General features: G+C 39.4%; 1 long non-coding RNA gene across 1 annotated transcript; it reads left to right on the forward strand.

Moving 5' to 3' along the window:
- The first annotated feature begins 280 nt into the window (after positions 1–280).
- Positions 281–11,613, forward strand: LOC133452065 (uncharacterized). Its single transcript, XR_009783234.1, has 6 exons — positions 281–386; positions 725–889; positions 2,461–2,487; positions 4,831–4,905; positions 8,765–8,799; positions 11,402–11,613. It is a non-coding gene; the product is annotated as an uncharacterized LOC133452065 (long non-coding RNA).
- Positions 11,614–19,151: the final 7,538 nt, after the last annotated feature.

Genomic DNA, 19,151 nt, shown 5'->3' on the forward strand with positions numbered 1-19,151 from the left:
TCTTTTGTATGTAGTATACAAATGTTTGTTTTCATTTGAATCTGTTTTACTTTGATAAATTCATATTACACTCAGAATGATGGGAATACATTTTGACATCCCTCGCTGTCCAAACTGGCATAATAATAAACTATGCTGACTGTTAACATAATTTATGCCTAGAAATGTATACCATCATGAAGATTACAAGAACCACTTATATAAAATCTGTGTTTGAACCATATGTGCCCAACCTATTTTCCATCATCAGTTTCAAAAATCTTGTCTGATTTGTAGAACCAGTCATGACTACATTCCTGAAAAAATCCAGTCATATATATACTGTACCAGGATGTTCAGTAGGGAAGTTGAGACTGTAGGACTTCTCTGTAGGACTTCTCTGGAAGGTAAATAATTCATAATTTCACAAAGAAAATACATTGAATGATTAAGGATCTAATTTTTTTCAGATTATATGTATTTTTATAATATCTTCATAGGACATTTTAGGAATGTTCAAAAATTAAAAAGGTATTTAAATCAAAAGATTGGATTGTAAGGAATGAGTTGTAAATCTTTTCTGTTGGTGGGCATCTCAGTTTGCACATGAGCTAAAAGGTATTACTACTACTAATATAACTACTACTAATAATAATAATAAAAATAGTAATAATAAGATATCACCCATGATTTAACACCTCAACTTTTCAGTTTTCTTATTTTTCATTTGTTCTTTATCTGCTAGATGAAAACTGAATGGACTTCAAATATGCTTTGGGACACTCCAATGGACATATTTAGTTTTTCTACAACCTAACAACAAACAACAAACTTAGACATTACTTTACAACATGTGGAGTATTGGATATCACTTCTTCTGAAACATTTGGAAACTACATAAATATCCCAGGTAAGGTACTTTTATGGTCTTTTGAGATGGTCCGTATTTTTTTTCTTTGTTGTTTCTTCTTTGTTTTGTCTAATTTAAGTAATTATTCCGGGTAGTTTAGGTCATGAAGCAGTTTACAAAACCCCTCAAAGACCTGGGTTTTGATTGGTCAGTTGGTCCTGCGATACGTGGGAGATATCACGTAATCACGTCATGACGCCATCCTCCTTCCCACTTGCCCTACAAAAGGGAAGGGTTGGCATTATTTTTTATTCGACGAAGTTACAAGACGATCCAATTAAGCAGCACTAAACTGAAAACCAGAAATGGTGAGAGAATTTGTGTCATTTTCAACAGATTTTAATTGTTTGCTGATTTTTTTCGGAAAGAAGAATAACCTGTTTTTGCTGGACACGTTTTAGCATGAGACGAGCAAGACGAGCTTCTCGAGCTAAATTCTGCTATGATAAAGTCTCGCATTTGTATAGATGAAATAACAAGTCTGACTAAAAATAGAAAATAATGTTGTTTTTTTAAATTCCTGGAATAATCTGGTATGTGAAAACAGGATTGGTAGCTCGATGTGCGGCTTTCTTTTTCAAGTGTTGTTTTGTAGCTCATGCTAGTCGTTCAAGATTAAGTCTTCACACTCAGCCCAGTTTTATCTTGTTTTTCTGTTTGGCGTTACATTTATCTATTTTTATTGAAACTTCATTCACCAACTCTAGGCAAAAATGTTAATCAATATCAAGGATATTGATGCCTGAATATTGACAAAAGCTTCTTTTTTTTCCCTACCGGTAGTTTATGGCAGCCATTTTGTGTGTTCCTGCTGCCCCAATAACCTCACAAAATGCCTAAATTTAGCCCAGATTTTTTTGAAAAGTCTGTTATTGCAGAGGCAATGTTGAGATGTTAGAGCTGTGACTCATGTTATATTTGTGTTATATGCCTAAAATAGCTGTGATAGCAGTGTGGCGTTCATCTTATGTGGGAAGTCTAAGATGGCTGACTGGGATATTACCTATTCGTATTAAAAAAAAATCTAAAGAGGCTGATGGAAATGAGAAGCACGACTTGGATGAGCAGATTTTTAAGAACATATTTATTGACATTCACTTTATCTATTGTTTGATATATTTACAATAATAATCTTTTGATACAAATATTTTTTTTAAGTTTCTAAGGCTTTATCCAGCAATTTGGCAGCTTGTGACAGGGCAGGGACAAGAAATGTTCTTCTTTACCAAAGAATGCAAATTTCTTTTGAAATGAATTCAGGTGAAACTGTAAAAAAAAAGTTATTTTATAGTTTTCACGTTTTATGCACATTACTCATTATACATGTATTTTTTTTGTAAACAATTATAGCTAATTTTCGTAATACTATATTAATACTTTTTTATCACCTCAAGTGTTTTGTATTCCTAATACAGCAAAACCGTTTCTTATATAATCTTTAACATTTTGATTAAAATATCTAAAAAAAAACTATGCATATTTTGCGTATCTTAAAAAGGTTCATTGAAAATATAAATGCAATATTACTGCGAAAATAATGTAGAATTCCATTTTTTTCTCATCTCACTCAGGCTCGAGGAGACGGACTTAACACTCCAGTAAGTAAAATCTTTCTCATGTTTTATTTTGCTTAGTTTTTTGTTGTGTTTTTTCATTCTGTCTCTTATTCACTGAGAAAATTAAAATTGTAATAGTCTTTTTTTCTGCAATTCTAATTTACCAGTAGTTTAAACTAGTTTAAACTTTTGTTAATTTATTCCCATATTTATCCTAAATCAGAATTGGAATTTCTTCATTGACCAAATGTACAATGTACACAGGAATTGCACCTGGCTTAACAGCATCCCTTAACAATACATAAATTAGATTAACAAGAAATAAAAGAACAATATATACAATTTATAAAAATAAAAACTGGAATATATACAGTGATGCAATGAGTATGAGTGAATCCTGACTGAAGGCAAGAAAGAGATGCATGCAGAGATTGGGGTGGAGTGGGGGGTTGCTACTTTTTTAAGTGCTTTGGAAGTGTGTGCATGTGTGTTTGGGGGCTTTTCAGGAGGGAGGGGGGGGGGGGGGGGACTGTTCAAGTGTCTGGTGGTTTTGGTCTTGGATGGACCTGAACCTGCGATCCCAAGGAAGAGTTGTGGTAGTGAGCTGGGTTCCCTAATATCTTTCTGGCCCAGTCTGTTCTTAATGTGGGCAGAGGATGCAGGGCACCACACAGCGATGCAGGAGGTGAGGACACTCTCAATGGTGGCTCTGTAGAACTGGGTGGAAACCTTGGGGGGAGGAAAATCATCCTCTGGTCTGCCCTCTTAATGACCTTGGATGAGTGCGTCTTCAATTTCAAGTCACTGGTGATGATGGTGCCCAGAAACGTCCACCGTCCACCACCTGCCTTAGAGTGTTGTTGATGAGAACTGTGAGGAGTGAGGGAGAGTGTTTTCAGAAGTCCATGACCAACTCTACCGTCTTGTTGACGTTCACCTCCAGGTTGTGAAGTGCACACCATGTTATAATTTGTGATACTGTGTTCCTGTAAGCTGACTCATCACCAAACATTGATGAGTCCCATGACCCTGGAGTCATCCACAAATGTAACCATTTTGATAGATGATTGGGTGGAGAGGCAGTGATTGGTGTACTGGGTGAGGAGACAATCTTGTGGAGCTCTGGTGTTGGTGGTGACAGGGCCCGATAGGGGGCTGCCAACCTGGTCAAAGGGCTGGAGTATGTGGTGGAGGAACGAGGTTGATGGTCATCTACAGAGGGATTTGCTCTAGAGGCAAACTGTAAGGAGTCCAGGAGGGGGTCAGTGATTGGTATGAAGAAGAACAGGATGAGTCTCTCGAAGCTTTTCGTAACCACAGATGTCAGAGCGACAGATCTGTAGTCATTCAGGCATGTTATGTGGTCCTTCTTTGGAACTGGCATGATGATGGATGCTTTAAAACAGGATGGTACATGACATTCAGAGATGGACTGAAGGGAGGATAATTCTCTCAGGTAGTAGTAAGGTTTATTCCATCATGCCACAACAGTTTTGTTATAATATAACTGCACCTGTGCACCAGTTTTTGTTCAAATAAAAACACAAACCGCCCCCTTCGATTTCCCACAGACCTCTGTGTCACGGTCCGCTCTAATCTGCTGGTTTCCAGGTAACTTCACAGTAGTGTGAGAAACTCTGTCATGCAGTTTCACAGAAGAACAGTGCAGAGTTCCTCTGGAAGTTCTTATTGATCTGTAAAAGTACACTGATCTCGTCCAATTTGTTGTAGATAGAGAGCACATTGGACAAGGAGTGGGGTACAGTATCTTCTTTTCCTCCACCTACGCTAGACACCAGCCTGATGCCCACGGTAGCGCTGGAATACGCGTCTGTTGATCTCTGTCCCAAGTTTCCTCCGGTGGGGATGTAGTCCTTTATTTCTTCCATTGGAGTAAAATAAAGTCAGATACAACTCAGAAGGCCTTAATTCCCCTATGAGCAGGAGGGAATTTTGTTTGTAAAAGTGGTGCATGATGGCTAAAGTACACAAAAAACAATAAAAACAACAGAACAGTCAGGAGCACTGTAATACATGCGGCTGCCCAGATGATCGTGAGGTCCAAATCATGTATATTAAAACAAAATACTTCACAAAAATTAAATGCAAACTTAAGTTCGCTTCATTGACTTTTTAACTTGTGCATCCTGTACAAATGAGTAAACATGATTTAAGGCCTCGATATGCTCCGCAAGGACAGTGTTCTCACTCTTGGAGGTCCTGTGAGGACAATCAGGAGTTCTTCACATTCCTGTGAACCATGAAATGTTTTGGCCAGAGCAAACTTTGTTCTTGTTCTTGCCATCTTGCCAGATACAACCAACAGATGTATGTTCTTGCAAGGTATGTAGCAACTTTTATCATTTCATTATCATCACTTTTCAGGTTCAGTGTGAAACAAATCCGACTGGTGTGGATGGAGTTGTGGTTTATGATGACATAACCTATCCTATACGATCTGTAAGTACCCATTATTACAATCTTTGATCCCACTGGGTACAAAACCCGTGCACCAGTAGGAATTATGGCTACTATTAATGAGTCAACAAGAGTGGTCCACTAGAGACCCCACTCTTCTCCAATGAAGACATTTTTTTGGCATTCAGTCAAAGCAAAACTGTGTCAATTTCGAAAGCACAACCTTTCATTTGTTCCTAATCATCCTTTTTTATCAGGATGGTATCAGAAAGTATAAGGCATGGTGAGATATAGAGTGGGGCAAAAAAGTATTTAGTCAGCAACCAATTGTGGAAGTTCTCCCACTTGAATGGGGGGGAAAGAATACAGGAAATCACATTGTAGGATTTTTACTGAATTAATTGGTAAATTCCTCAGTAAAATAAGTATTTGGTCACCTACAAACAAGCAAGATTTCTGGCTTTCACAGACCTGTAACTTCTTCTTTAAGAGGCTCCTCTGTCCTCCACTCATTACCTGTATTAATGGCACCTGTTTTAACTGGTTATCAGTATAAAAGACACCTGTCCACAACCTCAAACATCCACACTCCAAACTCCACTATGGCCAAGACCAAAGAGCTGTCAAAGGACATAAAATTGAGAAGCAAAATTGTAAACCTGCACCAGGCTGGGAAGACTGACTCTGCAATAGGTAAGCAGCTTGGTGACCAGTCTCCAGATCTCAACCCCATACTAAATCTTTGGAGGGAGTTGAAAGTCCATGTTGCCCAGCGACAGCCACAAAACATCACTGCTCTAGAGGAGATCATGGAGGAACAAAATACCAGCAACAGTGTGTGAAAAACTTGTGGAGACTTACAGAAAACCTTTGACATCTGTCATTGCCAACAAAGGTTATACAGTGCCCAGCATAAATGAGTACACCCCCTTTGAAAAGTAACATTTTATACAATATCTCATTGAAAACAAACAACATTTCCAAGATGTGCACAGGTTACGTTTAATACAGCATCTGTTGAACTTTTGACTTAAAACAAAGGTTAATAATATAACTCAGATGCCATATTTTCCTTTTTTAGTCAAATTAGTGTGGTGCAAAAATGAGTACACCCCACAAGAAAAACTACTAAATTTAGTACATTTAGTACTTTGTATGGCCTCCATTATTTTTAATGACAGCTTCAAGTCTCATGGGCATGGAATGCACAAGTTGGCGACATTTGGCAACATCAATCTTTTTCCATTCTTCTACATTGACCTCTTTCAGAGATTGGATGTTGGATGGAGAGTGATGCTCAACCTGTCTCTTTAGAATTCCCCAAAGATGTTCAATTGGGTTCAGATCAGGTGACATACTTGGCCACGGAATCACTCTCACCATGTTCCTTTTCAGAAAGCCAGCAGTGGCTTTAGATGTGTGCTTAGGATCATTGTCGTGTTGGAAAAGGGCACGACGACCAAGGGCAAGAAGTGATGGAAGCATCTTAGTTTTCAGTATAGAGCAGTACATTTCTGAATTCATGATGCCATCAATGAAATGCAGCTCCCCAACACCAGCAGCACTCATGCAGCCCCACATAAGGACACTACCCCCTCCATGTTTCACTGTGGGCACCATGCACTTTTCTTTGTATTCCTCACCCTTGCGACGCCAGACAGTGTTGAAGCCATCGGTTCCAAAAAGATTGATTTTGGTCTCATCACTCCACAGTATAGAGTCCCAGTAGCGCTCACCTTTGTCGGCATGTGCCCTGGCAAACTCTAGACTTTTTGGAACCGATGGCTTCAACACTGTCTGGCGTCGCAAGGGTGAGGAATACAAAGAAAAGTGCATGGTGCCCACAGTGAAACATGGAGGGGGTAGTGTCCTTATGTGGGGCTGCATGAGTGCTGCTGGTGTTGGGGAGCTGCATTTCATTGATGGCATCATGAATTCAGAAATGTACTGCTCTATACTGAAAACTAAGATGCTTCCATCACTTCTTGCCCTTGGTCGTCGTGCCCTTTTCCAACACGACAATGATCCTAAGCACACATCTAAAGCCACTGCTGGCTTTCTGAAAAGGAACATGGTGAGAGTGATTCCGTGGCCAAGTATGTCACCTGATCTGAACCCAATTGAACATCTTTGGGGAATTCTAAAGAGACAGGTTGAGCATCACTCTCCATCCAACATCCAATCTCTGAAAGAGGTCAATGTAGAAGAATGGAAAAAGATTGATGTTGCCAAATGTCGCCAACTTGTGCATTCCATGCCCATGAGACTTGAAGCTGTCATTAAAAATAATGGAGGCCATACAAAGTACTAAATGTACTAAATTTAGTAGTTTTTCTTGTGGGGTGTACTCATTTTTGCACCACACTAATTTGACTAAAAAAGGAAAATATGGCATCTGAGTTATATTATTAACCTTTGTTTTAAGTCAAAAGTTCAACAGATGCTGTATTAAACGTAACCTGTGCACATCTTGGAAATGTTGTTTGTTTTCAATGAGATATTGTATAAAATGTTACTTTTCAAAGGGGGTGTACTCATTTATGCTGGGCACTGTATAACAAAGTATTGAGATGAACTTTTGTTATTGACCAAAAAAATATTTTCTACTATACTTTGCAAATGATTTTTTTTTTAATCAGACAATGTGATTTTCTGGATTTCTTTTTTTCATTTTGTCTCTCATAGTTGATATATACCTATGATGAAAATTACAGGCCTCTCTTATCTCTTTAAGTGGGAGAATTTGCACAACTGGTGTCTGACTAAATACTTTTTTGCCCCACTGTAAATGAGGCAACCCCTTGGGAGATAGTTCAGGTAGGCATCTCAGCAGCATTTTGAGCTCACTTTTACTCCTCTGACAAATCTCTGATTTTGTCACGGTGCAGTTGGAGTAAGACATGCAGGATGGATGGGGAGCCAAGAGTTCCAAGAACGTGATTTATTTTAACTTAAAAGAAAGAAAAGCTCTGCTTAGCAGGATTGCTAAAACCAGAATATAAACATGGCAAAATCCCAAATAACCTGATCTATACTTACTTCATAGGGAGGTAGAACAGGACGGACCAGCAGGGACAAAGGCAAAGACGAGTTGTACATGAAAAGCTTGACGTGACACTAGTGCACATGATCAGGGCAGATGGGAACAAGAGAAGTCAACACAAACTGAAACACGTGGACATGAGGTTAAAAAATAAAACAGGAACTTAAATACCAAAACTGTCCAAAAAAAAAAAGTGACTTTGACTCAAAACTGTGACAGATCCAATAACTCCATTTAAAAGGTCTATCTAAGGAGAAGGAGTTACTTATTTCTCATATGATTATTTATGTCTCTTGCATAACAAGCTTGCTTGTGCTCTTAAAATCCCACCAAGCTCCCCAACTTCAAACTGTAGGCTTTGGTTGTATGGAAGGGGGTTTAGTTATGTGTATTACTCCAAAATCACTGATTATGCTTTAAAAATGGGTATTGATTAAATCAGAACCTGGATGTGAAAACCCAAGTGTTTTATCATTGATAAGACATTTGAAGTATTCATCATTCATCATCGTTCACCATTTCTGTTGTGGAAGACGAGTATTTTCTTAGAATTACGTTGCCTTGCCAGACTTAGTAAATGGATCAAGATCAGTGTGCAGATTACTACATAATGCTGGGATTCTCACACAGTCCAAAATCCTTTGGGTAAACTTGTAATCTCACAAATCCAACTGAACAAACAGAAACGGTCCAACCCAAGGTTGCACTAAGGATGGGGGAGAAGGGGGGGCTTACATGCATGGTGGGACCCACGGACATAGCTTGACCTCATGCTATTCCTCGTTGTGGTTTGCAGTGTGTTTCCAATAAAATCTGTGCCAGAATTTTAAAATGCTAACAATTATATTATTTTTGTAGGTCCCATCCGCTTATATTGGTGAAGAAGTGCCAAGGTATGTACGAACCAACTGCATGTTAATTATATAAAACTCTTTCAAATCCATTTGGCAGATTGACCTGTATTCATCTCAACAAATCGTGTTCTAAGATACTGTATGTCACTATACTGATGTTTCAAATCTAGAAACACTTTAGGCAGTTTTTTTTACATTAGCGGAGGTCTGGGATAAAACCTAGTCGGGTGGAAAAGTAACAGGTTCAACCTTCTGCTCAGTCTTTTAAAATGTGTTACTATTTCAGTGTCAGACTCGATAGAATCCATGCACTTGGGAAACTTAGTGTATATCACTCGGCGGTAGAACTTTGCAGTTCTTGCTGATTGCCAATCGCACAAAAAGAAAACGACAACAAAAAGAAGAAAACAAACTGGAACAATTTTGAGGAGCTGAAATCTTGGCTGTGTTTCTGTTTGTTGTTTATAAATTACAAAAAGTTAATTCCAAGGTTAATGGGGCCGGTAAGACTGGTGTCTCTGTCTAAAATGACAATTTCTCTGTTCTGGCTTCCATTTGTGTCATCCCGCCTAGACTACTGCAATGCACTGTATGCAGGCATTAGCTGTTCCTCCCTGTCCCGTCTCCAGCTGGTTCAAAATGCTTCAGCGCTCCTCCTAACCAGAACGCGAAGGCGGGACCATATTACACCTGTGTTCCCAGCTCTTCATTGGTTCCCCGTCCGTTATAGGATCAATTTTAAAATTCTCTTATTTGTTTTTAAATCTTTACATGGTCTTGTACATTTATCTTTATATAGGCCTTCTCGGGCTCTTAGGTCAGCTGACCAACTCCGCCTACAGTTCCCCCCTCCAGGGGCCTTTTCAGTAACTGGCCCCGAACTCTGGAACGAGCTGCCAATGCACACACGCCTGGCTCCTTCTATGGCTGTTTTTAAATCTCATCTTGAAACTCATTTTTACTCACTAGCATTTAACTTGCTATGATTTTTTTTTTTTTGTGTTTTATGTTGTCCTGTTTTGTTTTATTTTCCTTTAGCTTGTCCAGTACTTTGGTCAGCTATTGTTCTTAAAGTGCTTTATAAATGAACTTGAACTTGAACTTATGTGCACAGCATTGGTGCAATGAATGAGAAGAGATAACTTAAACTGAAATGGAACATAAAGACAGGTGAACATCTTCAGTCTACAGCAAGGGTGTCCAAAGTCGGTCCTCAAGGGCCGGTGTCCTGCATGTTTTAGTTGTTTCCCTGCATCAACACACCTGATTCAAATTAACGGTCGTCACCACCTTGTCATCAAAGACTGGATAGTTCTGTTGATGACCAAGCTCCTTGTATCACGGTTTGATAAGAAAAGGGACACATCTAAAACATGCAGGACACCGGCCCTCGAGGACCGACTTTGGACACCCCTGGTCTACAGTATACCCTATTATTTATTTAAAGGTTTAAATTACAGGGACAATGCACATTAATAACACATCTAAACCAATGCAAAATGTGCCGGAATTAGCCAAAAGGCTATTTTGCATCCGCTGTCCCTGGACTGATGTAAAAATAGTCAACCTAAAAGAAAGAATTATTAGCTACAATCAATAAAATATTTCCGAATAAAAAGGCTATAACAAACTGGAGATTAAGAGGTAAAAACTAAGCTAAAACACATAAACACACAGGTTAACATAAACTCAACAACAGACAATTGCTACACACAAAAACAGAACAACATGAAGCAGCAACAGTAACGTCAGTATTAATAACACAAGACACAGTAACGCACTAACAGGCCAAAAACAAACAAGACAAAAGCACTAAACACAGAATAAAAAGCCATGCACATAAAGCAACATTATGACTAGACAAACTAATAGGCAACATGACAGTTGACATCAGACAAACACCGACAGGCAGGGCAGCAAGCCAGGAAAATTACACACTAAAATTCAATGTTGACAGCCTTGACCACTAATTAACCACTTTTTTAAATAAAATGTAAAAGAAGAATAATGTGATCAGTGCACTATCAGCGCACGGTGAACACCATTCCCACTCCCAGCAGTTTTTCAGGGCTTTACTTGAGTTGAGTACTTACACAAGGCACAGGCACAGACTCGCCCCTGTGAAAGTCCATGAAAATTCTCATTGTGGAGCTGTTCTTAGTTATGAAAACACACACCAATGGTCATGGCCCTATTAAACTACCTCAGAGCCCCACATATGCATGGTTGACAGGTTGTTTCTCCCTTGTGCCAAAAGATGCCATAAAACGTAAGGTATTAATTGCTGAAATTAGATTTATGATTATGAGACATAAAAAAGAAGGCTAAAATGGCCATCTTTGTGTGATAACCATGAACTTTTATTCATTCAATCCAGTGCTTAATCAGTAGGAGTTGAGCAGTGCCTGTTAAATGTGAACTCTGAAACAGATAAGCCTGCAGCTATAGCAGATACAGATACCTGATATTGTTTCAGGAATTAATTGTGTACAAAAACAAACCTTGAATAAAAAGGATATAAACAAGCAATGAGTTTGCTGTAGCGAGTCTGGAGACAACTGGACACAACCTTGTGCAATTCTTTTTTTTTTGTGTCTACCAAATTGGTGGAGATTATTCATGTTTCTCTTTTTACATATAGGTGGAGGGACAAGGATCTATGGATGACAATTGCTTTTGCTGCTATACAACAGGGGCTGCTGCTGCTGTTCCTGATTAGAATGACATCCTAAAGTTTCAGCGGCCCAAAAGCCATCTTTCATATAATTTCAACGAAATTTAACTTAAAGGAGCATGAGGCTCCTTTTAAGAAATGAGACTCATTAGCGCCACCCTTCGCCACGACGGCCGTCGGGGGTACTGCAGCCAACAGCGAAGCCGGCACGGGACGCATGCAGCGTCATTTGACGTCACATCCGCAGGACAGCGCGGGAAATTCAGCCCCACAATTGCAGCACATTTTGCAGCACACAGCCTGTTCAAGGCAAAGGAGAGATACACTAGAGGGCTCATTCTTTTGGGTTTGGAACGCTTCATCTGACATTATTACTAGAAAACTTCAAACGTATACGAATTTATTTCATAAATCCTGCCTCAATCCTGCCTCATGCTCCTTTAAATTCATTTAACTTAATCATTTCATTTTTTATTCAATTATAGTTCATATTTTTGGTCGTTAAAAAAATTTCAAATTCACATTTTAACATTTCTATATTCAAATAAAATAATGTAAAGAACAGGTGCTGTGCAGTTGATTTTTTTCTAAACAATGGTAAATGTTCATGATTAAAAAGAAAAAACAACTGAAAGGCTGAAATGTTCTAAGCTAAAAGATGGAGTGGGCTGTCAGTGCTAAATCCAAAAACAACAGTTTAAGCAGGGACTTCGTGCTGGAGAAAATCGCAGGCTGTCTTTGTTCTGGACAACATATCATTTGTGGTGTCCCAGGGTAATAATTACAAATCATCAGAGCCCACCTGATGATACTGATCCTGTTGAGAGGACAGGATGAGTATCATTAGCAGGAGAGAGAACGCTGGCAGGTGAGTGAGCCCAGGACTGAGCTCCAAGCAGTTGAAAAAGGCAGCATGAAAAAGAGAGAACCAAACTGTTAGACTGACGATCAAGTGTACATGTACTGTAAATTATATTATCCCCCGGTCACAGTATTGGTCACAACAGCTATCAAACACATACCCCATGTAGGGTAATACTTTTTTAAATTACAAGTAAAGAAGGTTCATTCTTTGTTGTCACTTCAGAGAAAATTTATTCTTAACCACTCAGCCAAACATGCATGTTTAAAGCAATTTCCAAATAGTTTAAATGCAGTTTTATGATCCAAAAACAATGAGCAGTGTTCTCTCTGAGGACATTTAATGATAGTTCTTTGATCTACTCAAGCAAATGATTTGAAATCACAGATATACACTACATACTTATATATTTTGGTTACTTTCCAGCTCTGCACCATGTTTACAGAATTTTTAAATTTTACAATTTCATGGTGAAAGCAATGCATCCAAATTGGTAGGAATCTAATGAGAAATGGATTAAGTCAGTCTGGGCATGATTAACTGAGGAGGACTTTTCATCTTTTAATTTCAATAGTTTTTAGTGAAATCTTGGAAGGCCACAAGGTAAAATAGAAAAATAGACAAGTATTAGTAGCAATATCTAACTCTTTATCACTGTGGCTTTGAGCTAAATCAGTCCACCAATTAAATGATGTAACGATGGTTCTCTGAGTAGGTGTGTGAAACTAACTCTTCACCAAATGAGTAAATAGTATGAGACTCCATTAACAACTTTATATATAGTCTTGTAAATTACAGTTTATTATTTTTTTTATTACTGCTAAGTACAAAGACAAAACAAAAGACATGGGAGGACAAGTGGGATGTACATAAAGACACTAGTAGGGGATATGATGATGTGTCTTAAGTGTGTTGATGAATGTCTTTCAATATGCGGTGAGTCAAACAAAATGGACAAAAGAATTCTGAAAATATGCAACAACAAAAGCATTGTGATCGTAAAAACTAAATAATAGAAGTGATATTAATAATACTAGAGTCCACTCCTCATGAATGAACTGCTCCAACTGTCTCAGGTTTGAAGTCTGCATGTTTAGTTCTTTATATACATACATACATACATTCACATACACACACACGGCCACTTTATTTGATAAGTTGCTTGTTAATGCAAATTTCGAATAATCGCATGGCAGCAACTCAATGCATTTAGGCATGTAGACATGGTCATGAAGATCTGCTGCACTTCAAACTGAGCATCAGAGTGGGGAAGAAATTATTTAATTGACTTTGAACGTGACATGGTTGTTGGTGCTAGACGGGCTGGTCTGAGTATTTCAGAAACTGCTGATCTGCTGGGATTTTCACGCTAAACCATCTCTAGGGTTTACAGATATGTAAGCATACACACGCATTTATATACTATACATGTGTAAGTACAGAAACATGCATATAAACATACATAAATAAATACACACAAATACAGTTATTATAATAAGAAATAATAATAATTTCAATGGTTATTCTTTCAGTAGCAATAGTGGTTCTTATCACTGGTTACCGCTACCGGCATCCTTCTTATATCAGGCTGCCCCAAGCCCTGTAGAGTAGCGGCCACGACAGATCCAGCCAGGGGAGGGGGCCAGGAAGGGACACATGGCCACCAGGCCCCGCCCCCCCAGGTCACATCACGTCCAACCAGAGACCCAGCAGGACCCAAGAGACGAGGCCACCCCACCCCCATCACCCCCCTGCCCAGGCAATAGCCCCGCAGGGGGCCCATCACATTATTTCCACTCTGCCTGCAGATCTTTGCACATACATTTTGCACCACATGGACCCAGAAAAACTGAGGCCTATGCAAAAAAAAATGTGTTCTGTATACACTTGCTGCATACTGAATGACAATAAATGTCTGATTTAATAGATCTTAGACTAAGACAAAGTCCCCCATGTTGAATTTGGCAGTGAGGTGTCATAAGACATTTAGATTCCTATACACTACAGCTAAGTTAAGGTTTGGGGTAAAGTTCACATCACATCTTAAGGACATGTGAAAGACTTTGTCATACCCATGCAAGCATGTATGTGAGATTAAACATGGACACCACATGAGTACGTCCACATTCAGTCCATATGCTGGACCATTACCAACACATTTTTGGATAGTTATAACACCATTTAGTGATACAGCTTGTAATTTGAACTGTTGAGTGTGTTGAAGATGATTTTATAGCTCTGTGGGGACTTGTCCAAATAAAATGAAAACAGGACATGTCCACAGCAGCCATTTTCAACAGTTACGCTTTTATTATGTAAAAGTTGATGCTGTTCAGATGATCAATGGACATCCTTTATTCCAGAAATCTTATTTTTGTCACGAGTTGGTAGATGAGGACCCCAAACGCAGGAGAGACCAGGTGGCACCAAAAAAAGGTGATTTAATATGCAAAAACCAAACTAAAAGCGCTGCAGAGCAGGGTTAACAAAAACACGAGAACAAAAATTAAAAAAAAACCTGACAGGACACACGGAGGGGGGAAACAGTACGGACCCGCAGGGAACAAGGGAAAGACAAGACCAGATATACACAGAGGGGTTGACGAGACACAGGTGCAGACAATCAGGGCAGATGGGAACCAGGGAAGTCAAAACAGAACCGAAACAGACACAGGTTTCAAGATAAAACAGGAACTGAATAACCAAACTGTGACAATTTTATTTCATTTTTTTACTCAGTACAGTTTATTATTGGAGTGTCTCATAATTATAAAGAAATAGAATAGAATCTCATATGACAAAAAAAATTAAAGCTGCAAGCAGCGATGAATGGGCCCTCGCACCCTTGTGCACGTTCAGGCTGCAGTGGAAGCTTGTATGACTTGCATGTAGATTCTTCAGGCCTGGACATTTAGCGGATGAAACCACCCACGACTCTCTATCAAACCATTCAAAAGTTATGGCAGAAAATAGGGATTATGAAATATTGACCAATCAGAAGAAGGGGTGGGGTAAATTCAGGCCAATGAAGGTCAAGTACTCAATACCGAGTCCTATGACACCACCCACATGTCTTTATCATAACCCGTTCAAAAGTTATGGCAGAAAGTAGGAACTATCAGATATCGACCAATCAGATCAAGGGGCGGGGCTAATTGGCACCAATTATGTTCAAGGACTCAAAACTGAGTCTGATGACACCACCCAAGACTCTCTATGTGAAACCATTCAAAATTATAGCAGAAAGTAGGAACTATCAAATATGGACCAATCAGATGAAGGGGGGGCACGCTTTTTGGCGTCTAGCGTCGCCACGGTAACGCTTTTGACTGAGAAAAGTAATGCGTGTTGTCGCAGGATGGAGACGCACATTTTGATGTATAACACACCTTGGTGCACGTTACGGTTCGGGCCGTATTAACTGCCGAAGGAAGGGCATCAATTGCGCCAAATTTACACGATTAATTCAAAATGGACAACTTCCTGTTCGGTTTCGGCCATGGCGCCAAGAGACTTTTCTTTAAGTTGCGACATGATACAGGTGTGTACTGATTTTCGTGCATGTACGTCAAACCGTATTGTGGGGCTTGAGGCACAACATTTTCTAGGGGGCGCTGTCGAGCCATTAGGCCACGCCAGTGCTTTAAGTGGGAAAAAATAAGTGCCGGTACTCTCCCCCTCCAGTCATACAAATACATATATATGTACATATATATATATATATGTACATACATATATATATATATATATATATATATATAATATATGGCGGGGGGTCTGGGGGTCCTCCCCCAGAAAATTTTGAAAATAGTAGATTCAATTTCCCGCATTCTGGTGCATTTTATACCCAAAATAATCTCCCTCTCTCTTTGTTTTTCCTTGGAGCTGGCATGGTCTGCAATTACTGACTACTATTATGTTTTGGTTTAATTCATAGAGGACTGACACTGACAACTTTTTTGGCAATTTTTAGGCACTTTATTAAATGAGGATTAATGTCATGCAACAAAAAATCTCTTGAAAAAAAAGTAATGAGGAAATACAAACTATTCAGTGACCTGCAGAACATACAACTATAACTCAATACTCAATACAACCTGTTAAATGTTCCATATCTTCACCCATCTCCTCTTTTATCTGTACATGCTTACAGCAGGATTTCTACAAATAGAACATAACCATCATACAAAGGCTCCAAAAGTGTGACCTCTTTTGTCATTTGCAGACACAAATGACTGGCAAATCTCCTCTCGTCAAGTTTGTCAAGATGCTCTTGGTGGATGTGGCAAACAGCCACATTGTTCAAGCGCTTTTGAGTCATTGAAGAGTGCAGCCAGTTCTTGAGCCTTCTTAAGGAAAAACTTCTCTCAGCCTCTGCTGAGGAGCATGGCACAACAAGAAGAAGCCTGACCAACACTTCTACTTGAGTGAACAGACCTGGAACCTCTGGCAGCATAGCTCTCAATGTATCCACCACTTCACTGACTGTGCTGCAGGGATACTGAGGTTTGAACATGGCCAGCTGTACCTCCAACGAATGGAGGTTTAGTTCTGGGTACGAACTGACCACATCCACATCCTCCACCTTTCCAGTTATTAACACTTTATATATCAGTGGCGGCTGGTGACTGAAAAAATTGGGGAGGTTGGGAGGAAAACCAACCCACGGCGTCATGTTATTTTATATTAGTTGACTACTTATCCCTATTTTCTTACATTCAACAAAAAGTAAAAGAATGGCTTACAAGATTTCTTAACAACAACATCATTTTATTCAATCCTGTTGTTTCCAGATGAACCATACAGGCCTACTACAGTATTTATCAAGGATGTGAGGTGTAACAAGAAGCAGGCCAGTGTTCAACACCTGTGAAGGCAGGACGTCACAGAGGGAATTTTACACAACACCCTCTGATTTAAAAAGAAAAAACTAGTTTTCTAGGGACAAAAAAAAAATCCCAGAATGCTTTTAGTCGTCATACAGTGAGAAATATATATTTTACTTTCATAATATTCACTCAGTGAATGTAGATAATCACTTTTTTGCACGTTTTTTGCAACCTCGCCAGAATAAAGGCTGATTTCTGTCTGCCTGCCGGCTCCGGAAGTGATTTATGGTTCTACGTTACACCAACGCAGAGCCTACGGCGTAGGCTACGCGGCGACGCGCAACGTACGCCGTACCATACGCCGTAGGCTCTGCGTCGATATATATATAAGCTGGCTGTATTTGACCATGGAACAACGCAATTTAGCTGTTTGGCCACTCAAGGTAAAACTTGGTAACTTACTTAATTTCTTATGTCCATCTCAGCATCTCCACATCGGCTTGCCTCAGACTGACTGAATGTTTTGAATGATGCTGCTGCTGCCGTGTTAAAAAACAGAAGTAAAACGCGGAGTGGATTTCTGTAGATATGGGTAATCTCCTACTCATAAAGTGGAACGGATTTGATTGTGAAGCAATGAAAACACGCTGGACTAGCAAATGTGGGGGGGTCCGAATGACTTTTTTTCAAGAGTGGGGGGGACGCGTCCCCCCCAAAATATATGGTGGCGACGTGCATGGACTTTGGGGAGATCGGGGGGAGTTACTGACTGATGGGAATCTGGGAAGAACAGTACCGGTACGCGCCGCACACAGTAAATAATTTCCGGTACGCTGATGGGTAAAATTTAGAAGTGCCGGTACTGCGTACCGCTCCGTACCGGCCCACTTAAAGCAATGGGCCACGCCCATTAATGTAAACCATTAAATATCACATTTTTTGCTAGGCCTGGCTTGCGTGCAAAATTTGGTGACTTTTGGGGCACGTTTAGGGGGGCAAAAAGGCCCTCCTTTTGTCGGAAAAATAAGGAAAAGGAAAAAAAGAATTCCTACAGATACAATATGGCCCTTGCACTATAAGTGCTTGGGCCCTAATAAGAATTTAATATCTATGTAATGTAGGGGAGACCGGAGCTGACAGTTGTCCTCTTGACTAGACCAACAAGTAATTGCAAAACAGCTGTCGGTCATTAAGTTTTTCAGTTAATACAACTTTGTTTACTTTTTGCAATGACCACCCTTGGCATTGCCACTGCCTCTCGTCACCACCAGCCTTCCACTGCCACTGGAGATCCTGTTCCAGGTCTAAGTGGTCGTTCTGCTATTTATTTCGATCCTGAAGATCTGCACCGTTCTACTAGGGTTTGGCCTTGGAAAGTGGGTTGTTCTGTCAGGAGAAAAAAGACGACCACCGTCCTGATAGACTCACCCATAAAAAACTGTTACAACACCAGATTTCATCAAAAGTTGGTAGTACAAAGAAAGATATCACTGTCTCCTGAGTCTCAATCAGATGAAGGTGACTTTACTCTACTATCGCTCCTATTCAGATCAATTTTCAAATAGTCCCCCAAAGGACATTTGGGTTCAGTACATTTAATGGAAAAAGTGGACACAAAGGATATTTTGTACCCTAGGACTTACTGTGTATCTCTGTGACAACTGTGACTTACATGATCCCCGATAAAAAAACACATGCATGTACACACACACACTCTCGACAAACTGTTGGGTTTGAATGAGTTTAGAATACTCCAATTTTTGAGTTGTGATAAAAATTATGTTGGCTGTAATCTGAACACAATGTTTAAATAATTTGCAATTGTGTGTGCCTTTTTGTAACAATATTTTCATTGTGTGCCAACTAACTCCATATACGTGCAGAATAGCACAAATGTACTACAGGACCTTAATCATAACATTTAAAAAGAATAGAAATTCTGTAGGGTAACTAAATGTATTTGTTTTTAAGCTGAGGTCTCAGTGTTTCAGTTGACAGTGATTAACTATTTTGAACATATAAGACA

This window comes from Cololabis saira, chromosome 10 (assembly GCF_033807715.1).
Source record: "Cololabis saira isolate AMF1-May2022 chromosome 10, fColSai1.1, whole genome shotgun sequence".
NCBI lineage: Eukaryota > Metazoa > Chordata > Actinopteri > Beloniformes > Belonidae > Cololabis > Cololabis saira.